General features: G+C 41.7%; 1 protein-coding gene across 1 annotated transcript in view; it reads left to right on the top strand.

The window, feature by feature from the left end:
* The first annotated feature begins 361 nt into the window (after window positions 1-361).
* The window catches only part of LOC126545794 (uncharacterized), a 155,956-nt gene continuing 143,295 nt past the window's right edge, over window positions 362-13,022 (top strand). Inside the window, exon 1 of the mRNA XM_050193791.3 lies at window positions 362-448. The gene's annotated coding sequence lies outside the window, so the exon portion shown is untranslated. The remainder of the gene's footprint in view (window positions 449-13,022) is intronic.

Genomic DNA, 13,022 nt, shown 5'->3' with positions numbered 1-13,022 from the left:
ATCGCGTGGCGGATATGTTAGCGCGTGAAAGAGGACACGCTCGAACGAACGAAAAATCTAGAAGCGCATTTCAGCGAACTTGTACGTGTTTCCGCAACGTGATTGAAAGGCTCACCGCAAAGAAAAAACATTGATAAAATGACATTTTTGGCTCGATCAATTTTTAGCACCAGCAAATAACCCGCGTAAAGAAACGGCAGTCCAGCCGCTGTTCATCGTAACTAACGACAGCGTTACACGACGCGGTTAACAGCATCGGCTCTTACAATTAAATTTAGCCCATACGTCCACTTCGCTCATATGTTAACGAGCTCACTGTTTTCACGTAGGCTGCGCCATCTACCCACACGTTGGTGACATCCGGGCGCCTTGTTGATCGCCATTTTGCGAAAAAATACGCTCTTAAAAAGAATTGTTGCACCGCCTTCACTTTGTTGACTCTTCTACGGTACGTTTTCTTTATTTTGGTCCCCTCGTTATCGTGCTTTGATGGTACATTGTGAATTCGAGCTTTCGAGGACACCCGGTAGCAGACTTCGCGTAGCGGATGAATGTAGTGTGAAATATTTCATTCGGGCGGATTGATACGTTGTTCATGCAAATATGGCGTATCGCAGGTGGGCGCTGTCGCGTCGTGCTGGTATACTTCGCGCTAAAATGAAATATACATAACGTTAGATGTCATCATTTCGCACGTTCTTCAGTAATGAGGAGTGTTACTTCACATGCGGCTCTTCGTGCCCTACCAGGAGTGTTTTGATGGTATGGCGAGTGAATAAAACGACGTTATTGGGTTATTCTTGCGAACAGTAACATTACAAGTATGCCAATCGAGTTGTTGGCAAATCCTATATCAGACGCATGCCTAGCCTTTATCATGTCGGAAGTACGCGTGTAATTGTTTTTACGCCTACTATTGGGATCCTCCATTTCCGTTGTATGAGGGTTGGTTAGCACAACTTCTTCACTCGATGAAATGTGCATGTTCGAAAGTCCCATGGTTAAGCGACAAGACCGGTCCAATAAAGCACAGCTCAAAGTGTCCGGGAGAGGTAGTATTGAACACTGCGTATGGTTAGTAATCCTGAACGAGCGAAAGCTTCCATTATTATTATTATTTGTGTGTATGTGTGTGCCATTTCCAATTTAGTATACGCAGTGATACTGTCAGCATTCCTTTAGTGTCCTAAGAGGCGCATCTGCCCCCTCCCCACCTGCTCACTTGACGGTTTTGAATTTCTTTTTTATTTTTCTGTTTTGCGCAGCGTGCTGCTACGTTCCACGGTGAAGTGTTTTACTTGTAGTCGACGCTAGTTTTGCGGCGTCTGTGTTAGGCTTTCTGTTTTATTATTGATTTGGTGAGTAGGCGGCTGTGAGAGGACCGTGTCGAATCGTTAATCACAGTTTATTACAGGAGTGCATACCTTATCTGACAATGTGAAGTTTTTAGTATAATTAAGTAATCACGTAGTACTGTTTTAGTGCTACGTCCACGCATTTAAGCACTAATTTCAGATGGCGTAAGCAGCTGTGGGCAAAAGCCCTTCGAGCCACTCATGTCGCACAGTTCAGAGGCAGGATGTTTTTAGTGAAAGACCGTAATGATGTTGGACACTACACTTGACAGGCTTTCCTGTCCATGTGTTAAGTTAGTCATCATTTAAGTATATGAAGACAACAGTTCAACTACTATAAGTAGCACATAACCAAGGTTTTTCGTCTGCATTCTTTCACGTCTGCATTGTGGCTCGGGACTACAAAGTACAATTTTACAAGCGTGTATTTGTGAACATTGAAATTCATGTGACAGAAAACACAACAGTACCCAAATAATTCCTGTGTGTATGCACATTGAATTTGTACATGTTTGTAATTATACAATGTACAGCTAACTACAGGACCATCCTTATAAAATAAAACCTGACCTAGTGCAAGGTATCTACAGCACCTTTGTCATATTGGTGCTTAAATCGTCATCACATTGCATTGTTTGCACATATTCTCTGTGATGTGCTTGTGCTTCCTGTCACTTGCTTTTGTCGCTGAGAATATCTACTTTTTAGAGAATCTCGAAAACGAAAGGCCTTAAGATGAGTTCGTATTATTTTGGGCTTGCTTGAATGGCTTCTCTTACTTCTATGTATTGTGTTTGCATGTGCATATGCAACTGATGCTTTGTTTTACAAAAGATACAGTGCGGAAATGGTGTATCAATAAGGAAACTGTGCTATACACCCTTTCCTCAAAAGATGCTCTCCATGGATAGTTGTAAAGAATAGAAGACCTTGTGCTGCAACTCTTCGTATGCTTTTAAATACAGGCTTGCAGCAGTACAGCTTGCACTATTACAGCAAACTTGTGTACTCTACTCCTTGGGGGGGGGGGGGGGGGGGTTATTTTGTAACTGTCCACCTAGTGTGCTGTCCATTTCGGCTGCTAATGGAAGTGCTGATTGGCTGGGCTGAGGTACAAATGAGAAGGAGGTAGCCCCCCCCCCCCCCCCCCCCCCCTCCAGCCTGTCTTCTCATTTGTGCAGCTCCAGCTATTCAGCGGCGACTGAATGGGACAGTCCACTAGGTGGACACTTACAGAATACTCCCCGCTCCCATTTCTGCTGTGAAAAAGGTGATATAGGGGTGAAGGGGAAGGCATCACCCTAGATACTACCTTCCCTGAGCAATAGTCAGGAGTGGATAATGCACTTAAATGTTGGATTTTGTGTTTATGAATGGAGAAATGCAAAATCTAACGTTTTATGTGGAAAAATTCTTTATGGAAAAATTCTTATTGCAGTTTAATCCTGTATTTTTTATTTTATTTGTACATACTGTGGCCCAAATATAAGCCATAGCCAGAGTGGAATAATGCAAAGACACAAAACAATCTAGTAAGAAACAATCAAAGACAAATACAATAAAACAAGGTGCGCAGCACTAACATTTAGTAGATTTTAGAAACACATTAAGTGGCAATTCGCGAACACAGCCAGACAGCAAATTCCAGTGGTCTATACTGTAGGGGGAAAAAAAAAAACTATGGACAAATAGTTGAGGATGTGTATGAGGGTGAAATGATAAAATGTTCAGGTAGTGGTGGTGGCTTGTTATTGAAGGTTTTTAAACTTTGATAAAATCTAGGGAAGTGTAATGTGGTGAGTGTAAACAGCATTAAGCATTTAGTGTGGCGTGGGGATTGCAATGAGGTTAGACCTAGAGTATTTAAAGTGGACAAAGGTAAATTTCTTTGTCGTATCTATGATATATAAGTCGTAAGGCTCTCATTTGCACTGATTCTAAGCTGTTAATGTTTTTTTGTTTGTGTGGACTCCACACAGCAGACACATACTCTAAAGTTAGACGAACTAGAGTTTTATAGGTCAAATGTTCAGCTTATTTAGCAACAGTGTATTGCGTACGCTGAGGATAACCAAGTTTTCTAAGTGCCTTGTTGCATGTTAAATCGAGGTGTTTGGACCAAGGCATGTCGTGAGAAAACAGAAGTCCTAAATACTTATGTTCTAATACCTTTTGCAAAGGTGAACCATTAAATTAGTAGGAAAATGAGGAAGGGCATTCACGTCTCGAAAAAGACAGTTTTACTAAAATAGATGTTGGCTACCTGCACCAGTTACAGAAATTTTCAAAACAATTGTTAAGCATGACATTATTGGTAGGAGATTGAAAAACATGTTAAATTATGCAAGTGATGTGGACATTGATAAGTAACTCGTTTATATATGCAAGAGATAGCAGAGGGCCTAACACTGAACACTGTGGAACACCAGATAATACATTTTCTATATGTGATTTGCTAGAGCTCAAAAATACAAACTGATATCGCTGAGACAAGCAAACCTTAAAGCCGTTTGACTAGATATACAAAAAAGTGGAGCGTACGACCACATTAATGGCTTTTGAAAAGTCAATAAATATGGCATTGACTTGGTTAGCTAAACCTAGAGAATAATTTATATCATGGGCAAATATTAAGTGACTTACAATACTGAGGCCACTATGAAACTCATGTTGAAAGCTTGATAAAATGTCATTGGCATCCATAAACGTAGCAATGAAATTGTAGATATGTTCTAGTAATTTTCTACATTGAGATGTCAAAGAAGTTGGCCGGTAATTTGTCAAGTTGTGCTCGTCCTTGTACTTGTCCTTAGACTTGTACTTAGGAAGAACCTTTGCGACCTTCCATGAGGTAGGAACTCTACAGGTAGACTACAGTTTCTGAAGAATAGTTGTTAGGTACTTGCTTGTCCAGAGAGAGTAATGCACACGAAAAGAATTTGGAATGTTATCAGGACCAGCAGATATTTTATTATCTAGATTTGATATGAGATTTAGTATGCCTTGTTCAGTCACTGTGGCATCAATTAAGCAGTCAGAAGAGATATCAAATGCAGGGATTTGGAAGTTATCTATCGTAAAAACTGACTCAAAATAAGAATTAAGTGCATTTGCATTTGAGGTGGCTCCTTAGATATTACTTTATTAATCATGGATGTATCACCCAATTGATGTCCCAGCTAGTGACATTATTTGCCAAAATTTCCTTCGATTGGTTCTTATTAAATTTGGCAAGGTGTGTCTGTGAAATAAATTTTTTTGCTGAATATGTTTTATGCCTCAGTCCCTTAGCAGCATTAAATTGCTGTAGTATTAATGGGTCACTGTCCCGTCTTTAGCAGTTTAATCTAGCAACACGACGAGATAACTGCTAAATATCTCTTGTGATCCAGGCGTTCTTGGTATTCTTTTTCTTTGTTCTGAGGGGTACATATCTTTTGATGTATGTCTGAACAATGTTCTCAAAGTAAGTGACTAAAACCTCAGCATCACTAAGTGCGCTAAGTTTCCTAAATCTTAAAAGTGAGCAAGTCTGTGATCAATCCCAGAGGTGCTACGTGCTCGTGAGAATCAAGGAGATCAGAATAAACGATATGAGATTCAGGAACATAGACAAAGTGAAACCAGCACTGCTTTATAAGGTGTGAGATTCTGTCAGTGTCCTTGCATGTATAATCAGTATCTGCTAAGTGTTCACTAACAAAAACAATCTAAAATAGTACTTCATTCCACTATTTGTTTTAGATTACAGGAAATTGAGATGTTAAGTAGAGCTTTGCATACAGAGTTCACGTAACCAGTAATTGACATTGATGGTCATGCAACACTTGGAGCATTAAAGTCACAGAGCAGAAACATGCTTACGGAAAGTAGGTTACACTCATGAACATATGCATTTCATGCTAGCTGTGCCAAATGCGAAACTGCCCACATTAAGGACACTTGACTCGTTTGAAGTTTCAGGAGTCCAGCAACATGTAATTGTCATGCATATTTTATTAACTTGTAATTAATCCATTACAGTTTTTAAGCAGTGATGTGGTAATTCTGCAAATATTTTTTGTAATTAGTCACTAGTAATCGGCTACTTTCTTCATTAAATAAGTTGTAAAAAATGTGCACCAAGCATGTTGACTATATAGAGCACATACAGTGGGTCATGTAGGAGTTTTTTACTCTACAAAAAGAACAAACATGCTTAAACTTTAAACATTAAACTTTAAACATTAAATGCATTCTGAAGTGGCATTAGCATTAAATGTGAGTATTTGAGCATGGGGCCGACACAATCAGGCTGCTGTACCTGTGTGCAGTTTTTAGTTGTCACAATATTATATGTCCGAAAACTAAAAGAAATAAACGAAAATACCGAAACATTCTCGATGGCCCAGAAAATGAGAAATGGGAATGGAACCGTTCTTGTGATGCACTGGAAGCACCAGAAATACAAGTGGCAGCATGTTATCATTATGTGTAATAGCTACACATCAGTTTTTTGTGCACAGTATTGGAGAAAAAGTTGCAGCTGTTGCAAGATTCTATACCAAAACAACCTTTTATTGTAGAATTTGACGTACCATTGTCTGGCAGGTTTTTATGACCACTACTGAAGAGGCACAGCTCACTAACCAGTATAAAAAATAGACCGGACCCTTTTCCATGACTTAATGATCACAAAAACGTCAGCCGGATTCGTTTTGGTGGTATTCGGTGACTAGTGCGCTTTTTAGTAACAACAATCTTTTTACCTCTTAAAAACAGCGCTGATAGTGTTTTCATCAGTGGAACTCAAATTGTTTACCTGCATTGGAAAAAAAAAATGCTTTGGACTATATTGCCACAGTCTCTTTTACCATTTCCACTGCCAAAAGATGCAGTCACTCATTTTCGCATTATCACATGGTGCAGAGCATTAATTGGCAGATTATTTGTTGGGTGGTTCAGAGAGTGGCAGCAGTTTAATGCGACAGGTTTCATGGCTGCAGATTACTTGTTGCTGAACTGTAGCATAGTTGCTGTAGTGTTTTCAGAGTAAAATATCCCTATGTGTGCTTTTCTGATAGGACTCTTGCTTAAACAACAAAAGACATCAGGCAATAATACAAAAATCACTTGAAACCATCCAGGCTGCATCACGTTTATCTCACAGCAGCCTTTATTTATGCTCTTGGTGCAAAAGCCTTACATGAAGCAGTATAATATTCCCGAGGGCATCATACACAAGATCGGCGGCTCCATTTTTTGTAAAAATAAAGTTATTTCTTCATCATTCTCTTGAGACCTCTAGTGGAACGGCTACCTTTTCCTCATGTGCAGTCTGTGCTTCCCTATCTGCATACCTGCCAGCACTTCAGAATTTTTCATGAAGTTTATCACAGTTTATCATGAAATTTCACTCATCATACTCCAGCCATAACCCTTGGAAGGCTTCCGATTGTGAAAGGACACTAGATAGGTTCCTGGCTTCAAGCTAGTTTATTCAGACATGTTTCTGTAGTAGGCAAAATCGGCAACAGCACAGTTGCTGAAGTCACTATGGTCTATAAACAGTGGCCACTTGGCAGTGTGGGCTGTTGCAATTGAGTTTGCTGCTGCTTGTGTGCTGCGTCTAAAGGATAATCATCTTTAATATAGTGCATATGTATTCTACAGAAGGCGCATGCTCAAGGCAAGCATTTTTTTTTTAATACGTGATATTCCACTTCCTCTCTCCTTCAGGTGTGATGACCGTGGCATTTTTATGAAATTTAAGGTTTACTGGTTGGCAGGTCCTTTCTTGTCCCCTGCCTTGTCCTTTCTCTTTAGCAAGTTAACATCAAGAGATTAGAGATAAATCGTTAAAATTAATATGAGAACACTGGCCTTTAAGTCAGCGCATTCCGGGTGTACCCACAACAGTGATGAAACAGATCATGTTACGTGCTGCTGTTGCAATAGCTTGATGAGGACAGTCACAGGGGGGGGGGCAGTCCTAACTATATTTGGGTTTTAACAAAATTTTTATATGAAATTGCAAAATTACTTTCTACATCAGAACCGAGCTTATTTTTCTCTGCATGCCTTTGTTTCAGCATGAAACATCTTGACTGAGACAGTGTGAAAAATGAGGACAATATAATTGCAGAATGGCCCAACCTTGAAAAAGCAAAAAGATTGTTTAATAATTTTTTTTTAAATTTTTATACTTTTTGTACCTTACTTGGCCGCTCCATTATTAGGAAGATTAGCTTTCTGTAAATTGAGAGGTCCCCTTCAGTAATATTCTTTATTTAATATTTACTATAACCAAGCCTTCACGTGCACTGAGTCATGACACATGTCATCAGTAAGAGCCTAGCTCCACGTCGACTCTCTTGGCGTTGCAAGAGAACTTGGGATGTCTGCATTTTAGGTGTTGATTCCAAAGCAACCCTCTTGCTCCAACATTGAAAGAGAGTAGAAAACAATTTTTTCAATACTGTCATACTTTTTATTTATCTTGTTTATACAACATCGTAAATTGAAATAAAATACAATTTTTACACAAGCTCACAACACCCCCCCCCTCCCCCCCCACCTGAAAAAAAACAGCTTTTGAACAGGTAGCTCAAAAATACCTTTTTAGGTTATTTTTTCAAAGTCTGAGCATCATGCAATTGCATAGTCTGTATTTACCAGCTTGTCTCAGTTAAGAATTTTTCAGGTGAGACAAAGGCATGCATAGAAAACATAAGCTCAATTCTGAAGTATGCGGTGATTTGCTATCCACACCTGCTAACTCTCCTGATTTGTCTGGGAGACTCCTGAATTTTGACAAATCTTCCCGATTGTACGGACAGGGCCATAAATCAACCGAAAAAGTGCCCCAACCCCAACATGGAGGGAAAAAATAAAAATGAAAGTAAAACAATGTCAAGTAGCACATTCATATCGTTATTGACATTATGTGATAGGTAACTGTCAGATTTAAATCCAAGCTGTCTGTGTGTAGGCAGCTTAGTCCTAACTCTGGTCGCTTCAGGTAGAGATGTGTAGAGGGCGGCAATGGTCTTATGCACATTGTATAATGACTGGTTTCCTCAGGTCAGCTTTGCAGCTGTATGGTCTTCTTGAGCAGTGAATCATATTAAGAGTGGAAAGGGGCCACTTTCATGGGACATAGTACATGTTCCATAATTATACACCTATGCATGCACTGTCTATGGTCACAGTACGAGCATCGAGACATCTAATAATTGTACTGGAGGCCATTCAGAGCTCCTTCAGATGTTGCAATGCACCCTCCCCCCCCCCTCCAAGAAAAAAAGCTATATTTTTCCTTTTGTCCTCCCATCCCTCTTTCCCTTTGGCTAATCTCCTAAATATTGAGGTCCCCTGATTGGCAGGTATGGCAATCATAAAAATTTTGTTGAAATAAAAAAAAAATTGTTGGGACACCCAAGTGACTGTCCTTATCTAAGCACACTCAACTGTGTGTTGCTTTTGAGATGTGAAGTCTCAATAGGTGGAGTGTCTTGACATTAGACAGTCTGATTAAAACTGTCTACAGCTGCTTTCTTCGGGCTAGGGGGTAGATGCGCCTCAGAGATCCACGTTCGTTAATAATACAGATAACTAGATGAAATTTATGCAGAATATAGTTTATTCTCTTACTTTCAAATAAGCTTTAGTTTCTCAATATTTTACCTTGTTTTTTTTTTGTGCCTCTAGAAAGTGGGAAAAGTACAGCCTCTTGCGCAAGTTTGGGACCAAGGAGGTCATAAAGAAAAACTGCTAGAGTGGAAACGATGTCCCGAAGGTGAAGCCGCACAGGAGAGGCATGTAAAGCTATACATAAGTGATAAAAAATGGTGAAGTGCTTTTCACACACTTCCCACGAGTTAATCAACCTCTTTACTTAATCATGGCTTATTTTACCAGACGTGTATCTACATGTTTCTCTGTATGCACTACTGGTTTTAGGGTGAAATCTGAATATCCTGGCATATACATGGGAAGAACGTATTGGGAAGAACGTCGTCAATATTCAGAAGAAATAATTATTTTCGTTGGGAACAACCAGCTTTTATGTTCTAATTAGCCTAGCATTACAATAACAGAGCCAAATCACTTAATCTGTGAGTGGAGATCATTCGACAAGGTTCTTTTTCAGGTGAAGGAGGGGCAAGCATTGGCTTCACCTTTCTTGGTAAGAAGCTATGGGAACTTCCACTCCAGCAGTTTTTCTTTAACCTCCTTGGTTGGGACTTCACATTAAGTCTAGGAGAGTCATAAAATAGCACATATTGCTCCTCGTAGACGGTTCATTGCAAGTAAGATAAAAAATTATTTTGTTTTCACTCTACTAATTAAAAAGAAATTGTTAATCTCAACCATAGTTATGGAAAACATTAATGATTGGTTGCCTATATTGCACATGACCAAAACTTCTTTATAGTACAATAAAGCCTCAATACTTGCATTATACACATACTTGTGCATCATCATCATCATCAGCCTATTTATGTCCGCTGCAGGACGAAGGCCTCTTCCTGCGATCTCCAATTACCCCTGTGCTGCGCCAACCGATTCCAACTAGCACCCACAAATTTCCTAAATTCGTCGCACCACCTAGTCTTCTGCCGTCCTCTACTGCGCTTCCCTTCTCTTGGTACCCATACTGTAACCCTAATGGTCGACCAGTTATCTGACCTACGCATTAGATGACCTGCCCAGCTCCATTTTTTTCTCTTAATGTCAATTAGAATATTGGCTATTCCCGTTTTCTCTCTGATCCAAACTTCTCTCTTTCTGTCCCTTAAAGTTATGCCTAGCATTCTTCATTCTATTGCTCTTTGCGCGGTCCTTAAAGGGCCCCTGAAATGATTCGGACAAATTTTGTAGACGTGTAGGGTACAGCTAAAGTTAATCATCCGCACCACCATTTGTGTGAAACGTCTCATATTAAGAGAGCTACGGACGATTACAAGTTACCCTCCTCCATAGTCATGCATTTTCTCCTCAACTTGTTCGCCGAGTGATCGGGGCTAAGCTCCGCCTTCACTGGCTCAGTGTCATGATGGCACGTCGTGTCGTCGACTTCCGGTTCTCTAGGAGCGAGCGCGCGAAGCCTTTCCAAACTCTCAGCCAGCTGCTTGGCAGTCGACCCCAAGCGAGAGCTATCTAAGCAGCACGCGTTGTGAGCATTCTGTCGCAGCGCCGAAGCTGTCTGGTATTCCGGTAACCACAGGCGAGCTGAGCATTTCAACGGAATGGTGGAGGCTTAAAGGGCCCCTGAAACGGTTCGGACAAATTTTGTAGACGTGTAGGGTACAGCTTAAGTAGAACATTCGCACCACAATTTAAGTGAGGCGTTACGTATTAATGGAGCTACACGCGATTAGAAGTTACCCTCCTCCCCAGCCATGCTTTTCCTCCTCAACTCGTTCGCCGAGCGAGTGGGGCTAAGCTCCGCCTTCACTGGTCCTGCGTCACGATGCGACGTCACATCGTCAACTTCCGGTTGTTTTGAAGCCCGCCCCCGCCCGCGCGAAACCTCTCCGCTAGCCGCTTGGCTGTCGACCCCAAGCGAGAGCTATCGAAGCAGCGTGCATTGCGAGCATTCTGTCGTAGCGCCGACCGTGTCTGGTATTCCGTTAGCCACAGGCAAGCTGGTCATATCGGCAAATGACTGGAGGCATAAACTCAAGCTGATGAAGGAACTTTGGCGCAGACGTACGTGAGCGGCCTGATCGGTCTGCACGGTCCAGACACTTGTTGGCGCAGCGCTTAACCAGCCAAACAAAGCGTTAATATTGCTCTAGCCAAGTGTAAAACAGTTTAAACATTTATAAAAACAACGTGTTGATGATTACACTCCTGCGAAAAATACGCACGAGCAGCAAAAAAGAATACGCTTCGTTGCTGCTACTGTGTATGGTTGAGCTCTATGCCACCAGGTGGCTGCACCATGCAGACCATTCACCTTTGCCCTTCTGCTCATCTCGGCTCATCCCGTTACGGCACAGTCAAGCGGCCAGACCCTGTCCCCTTGCGCTTACGTTTGCCTTAATACGGGACTCGCGAAACGCTAGTGCGTTAATAATCTTCCGGTGTAAAGTGACGGCTACAAACGTGCAAATCCTGACGCCGATCGGATAGCGGCAGTCCGATGCGCAGCAGCCAGTTCGCTCGTACGCTGCCCTGCAGAGGGACACGATGTCACAGCTTGACATATTGCCAGTCGCTACGTTTGCAGTCCACAAGGCAACAAAGTCGAATCATAGTGCTCGCGAAAAGACTGAGACCAACTCTGACCGCGGAGCTCTCGTCAAAATGGAGTACGTTGTAACACAAGCAGACGACACTTGCTGTGTGCCGGAAGTGCTTAAGTGTACTGAAAAATTGTTCTTGTGCATTCTCTTTCTGCTACTTTCTCTTTATAAAAACAAATTAACTAACATTCCAACTATTACGAAGATCATTTGTTTACCATAAAGTTGGAAAAATTATCGATCACGCGCCTTGGTCAGCCAATCGGATAGCTCGCCCCACTGACGTCATATGGGTTATTTCGGTCATATGGGTAGGGGCGGCTTAAAATTCCGCCGAGCAGTGCGCTGCGATCGGCAGCGATGTGCATTTTTAAAACCTTATAATAAATTACACGCTTTACGCAGAGCACTTAGATGTGTCAATTAATGATCAGAAGGACCTACACTAACGACTCAGTACGCTTGTAGAAAATCGTCAAAAGCGTTTCAGGGTCCCTTTAAACTCAAGCTGATGAAGGAACTTTAGCGTAGACGTACGTGAGCTGCCTGATTGGTCTTGCCTGATTGGTCTCCACGGTCCAGCCACCCGTTGTTGCAGAGCTTAACCAGCCATACAAAGAGCTAAAATTGCTCTAACCAAGTATAAAACATTTTAAACATTTATAAAAGCAACATTTTAACGATTACACTCCTGCGAAAAATTTACACCAGCAGCAAAGAAGAATACACTTCGTTACTGCTACTGTGTGTGGTTGAGCTCTGTGCCACCAGGTGGCTGCACCGTGCAGACCACTCATGTTTGCACCTCCGCTCATCCCATGAAACTCCCAGGCCCAGTCCACTTGCACTTGCATTTACCCAAATACCGGACACACAAAACACTATTGTGGTAATAATCCTCCGGCGTAAAGTGACGGCTGCAAAACGTAAATCCTGGTGCCGATCGGATACCAACAGACCGATGCACTGCAGCCACCCACTCGTGTGCTACCTTGCAGAGGGACACAATGTCGCAGCTTGACATATTGGCAGTCGCTACGTTTGCAGCCCACATTGTAACTAGGGCGAACCACGGAGCTCTCATCAACACTCAACATAGAGCACATTGTAACACAAGCAGATGACAATTGCTGTGTGCCGGAAGTCCTTAAGCATAGTGAGAAATAGAAACAATTTAACTAACATTCCAACGAACATCATTTGTTCACCATAAAGGTGGAAAAATTATCGGACGCGCCCTGGGCAGCCAATCAGATAGCTCGCCCTACTGACGTCAATTGGGTGATTTACTTCATATTGGTAGGGGTGGCTGAAAATTCCGTCGAGCAGTGTGCTGCGATCGGCAGCGATGTAGATTTTTAAAACCTTATAATAAATTACACGCTTTATGCGGAGCACTTAGATGGGTCCGCTAATTATCAGGTCATACTGTAAC

The sequence above is a fragment of the Dermacentor andersoni genome, chromosome 1, assembly GCF_023375885.2.
Source record: "Dermacentor andersoni chromosome 1, qqDerAnde1_hic_scaffold, whole genome shotgun sequence".
In the NCBI taxonomy this organism is placed as follows: Eukaryota; Metazoa; Arthropoda; class Arachnida; order Ixodida; family Ixodidae; genus Dermacentor; species Dermacentor andersoni.
Note: the sequence above shows the minus strand (reverse complement) of the source record. Positions and strands in the feature narration are given on the sequence as shown.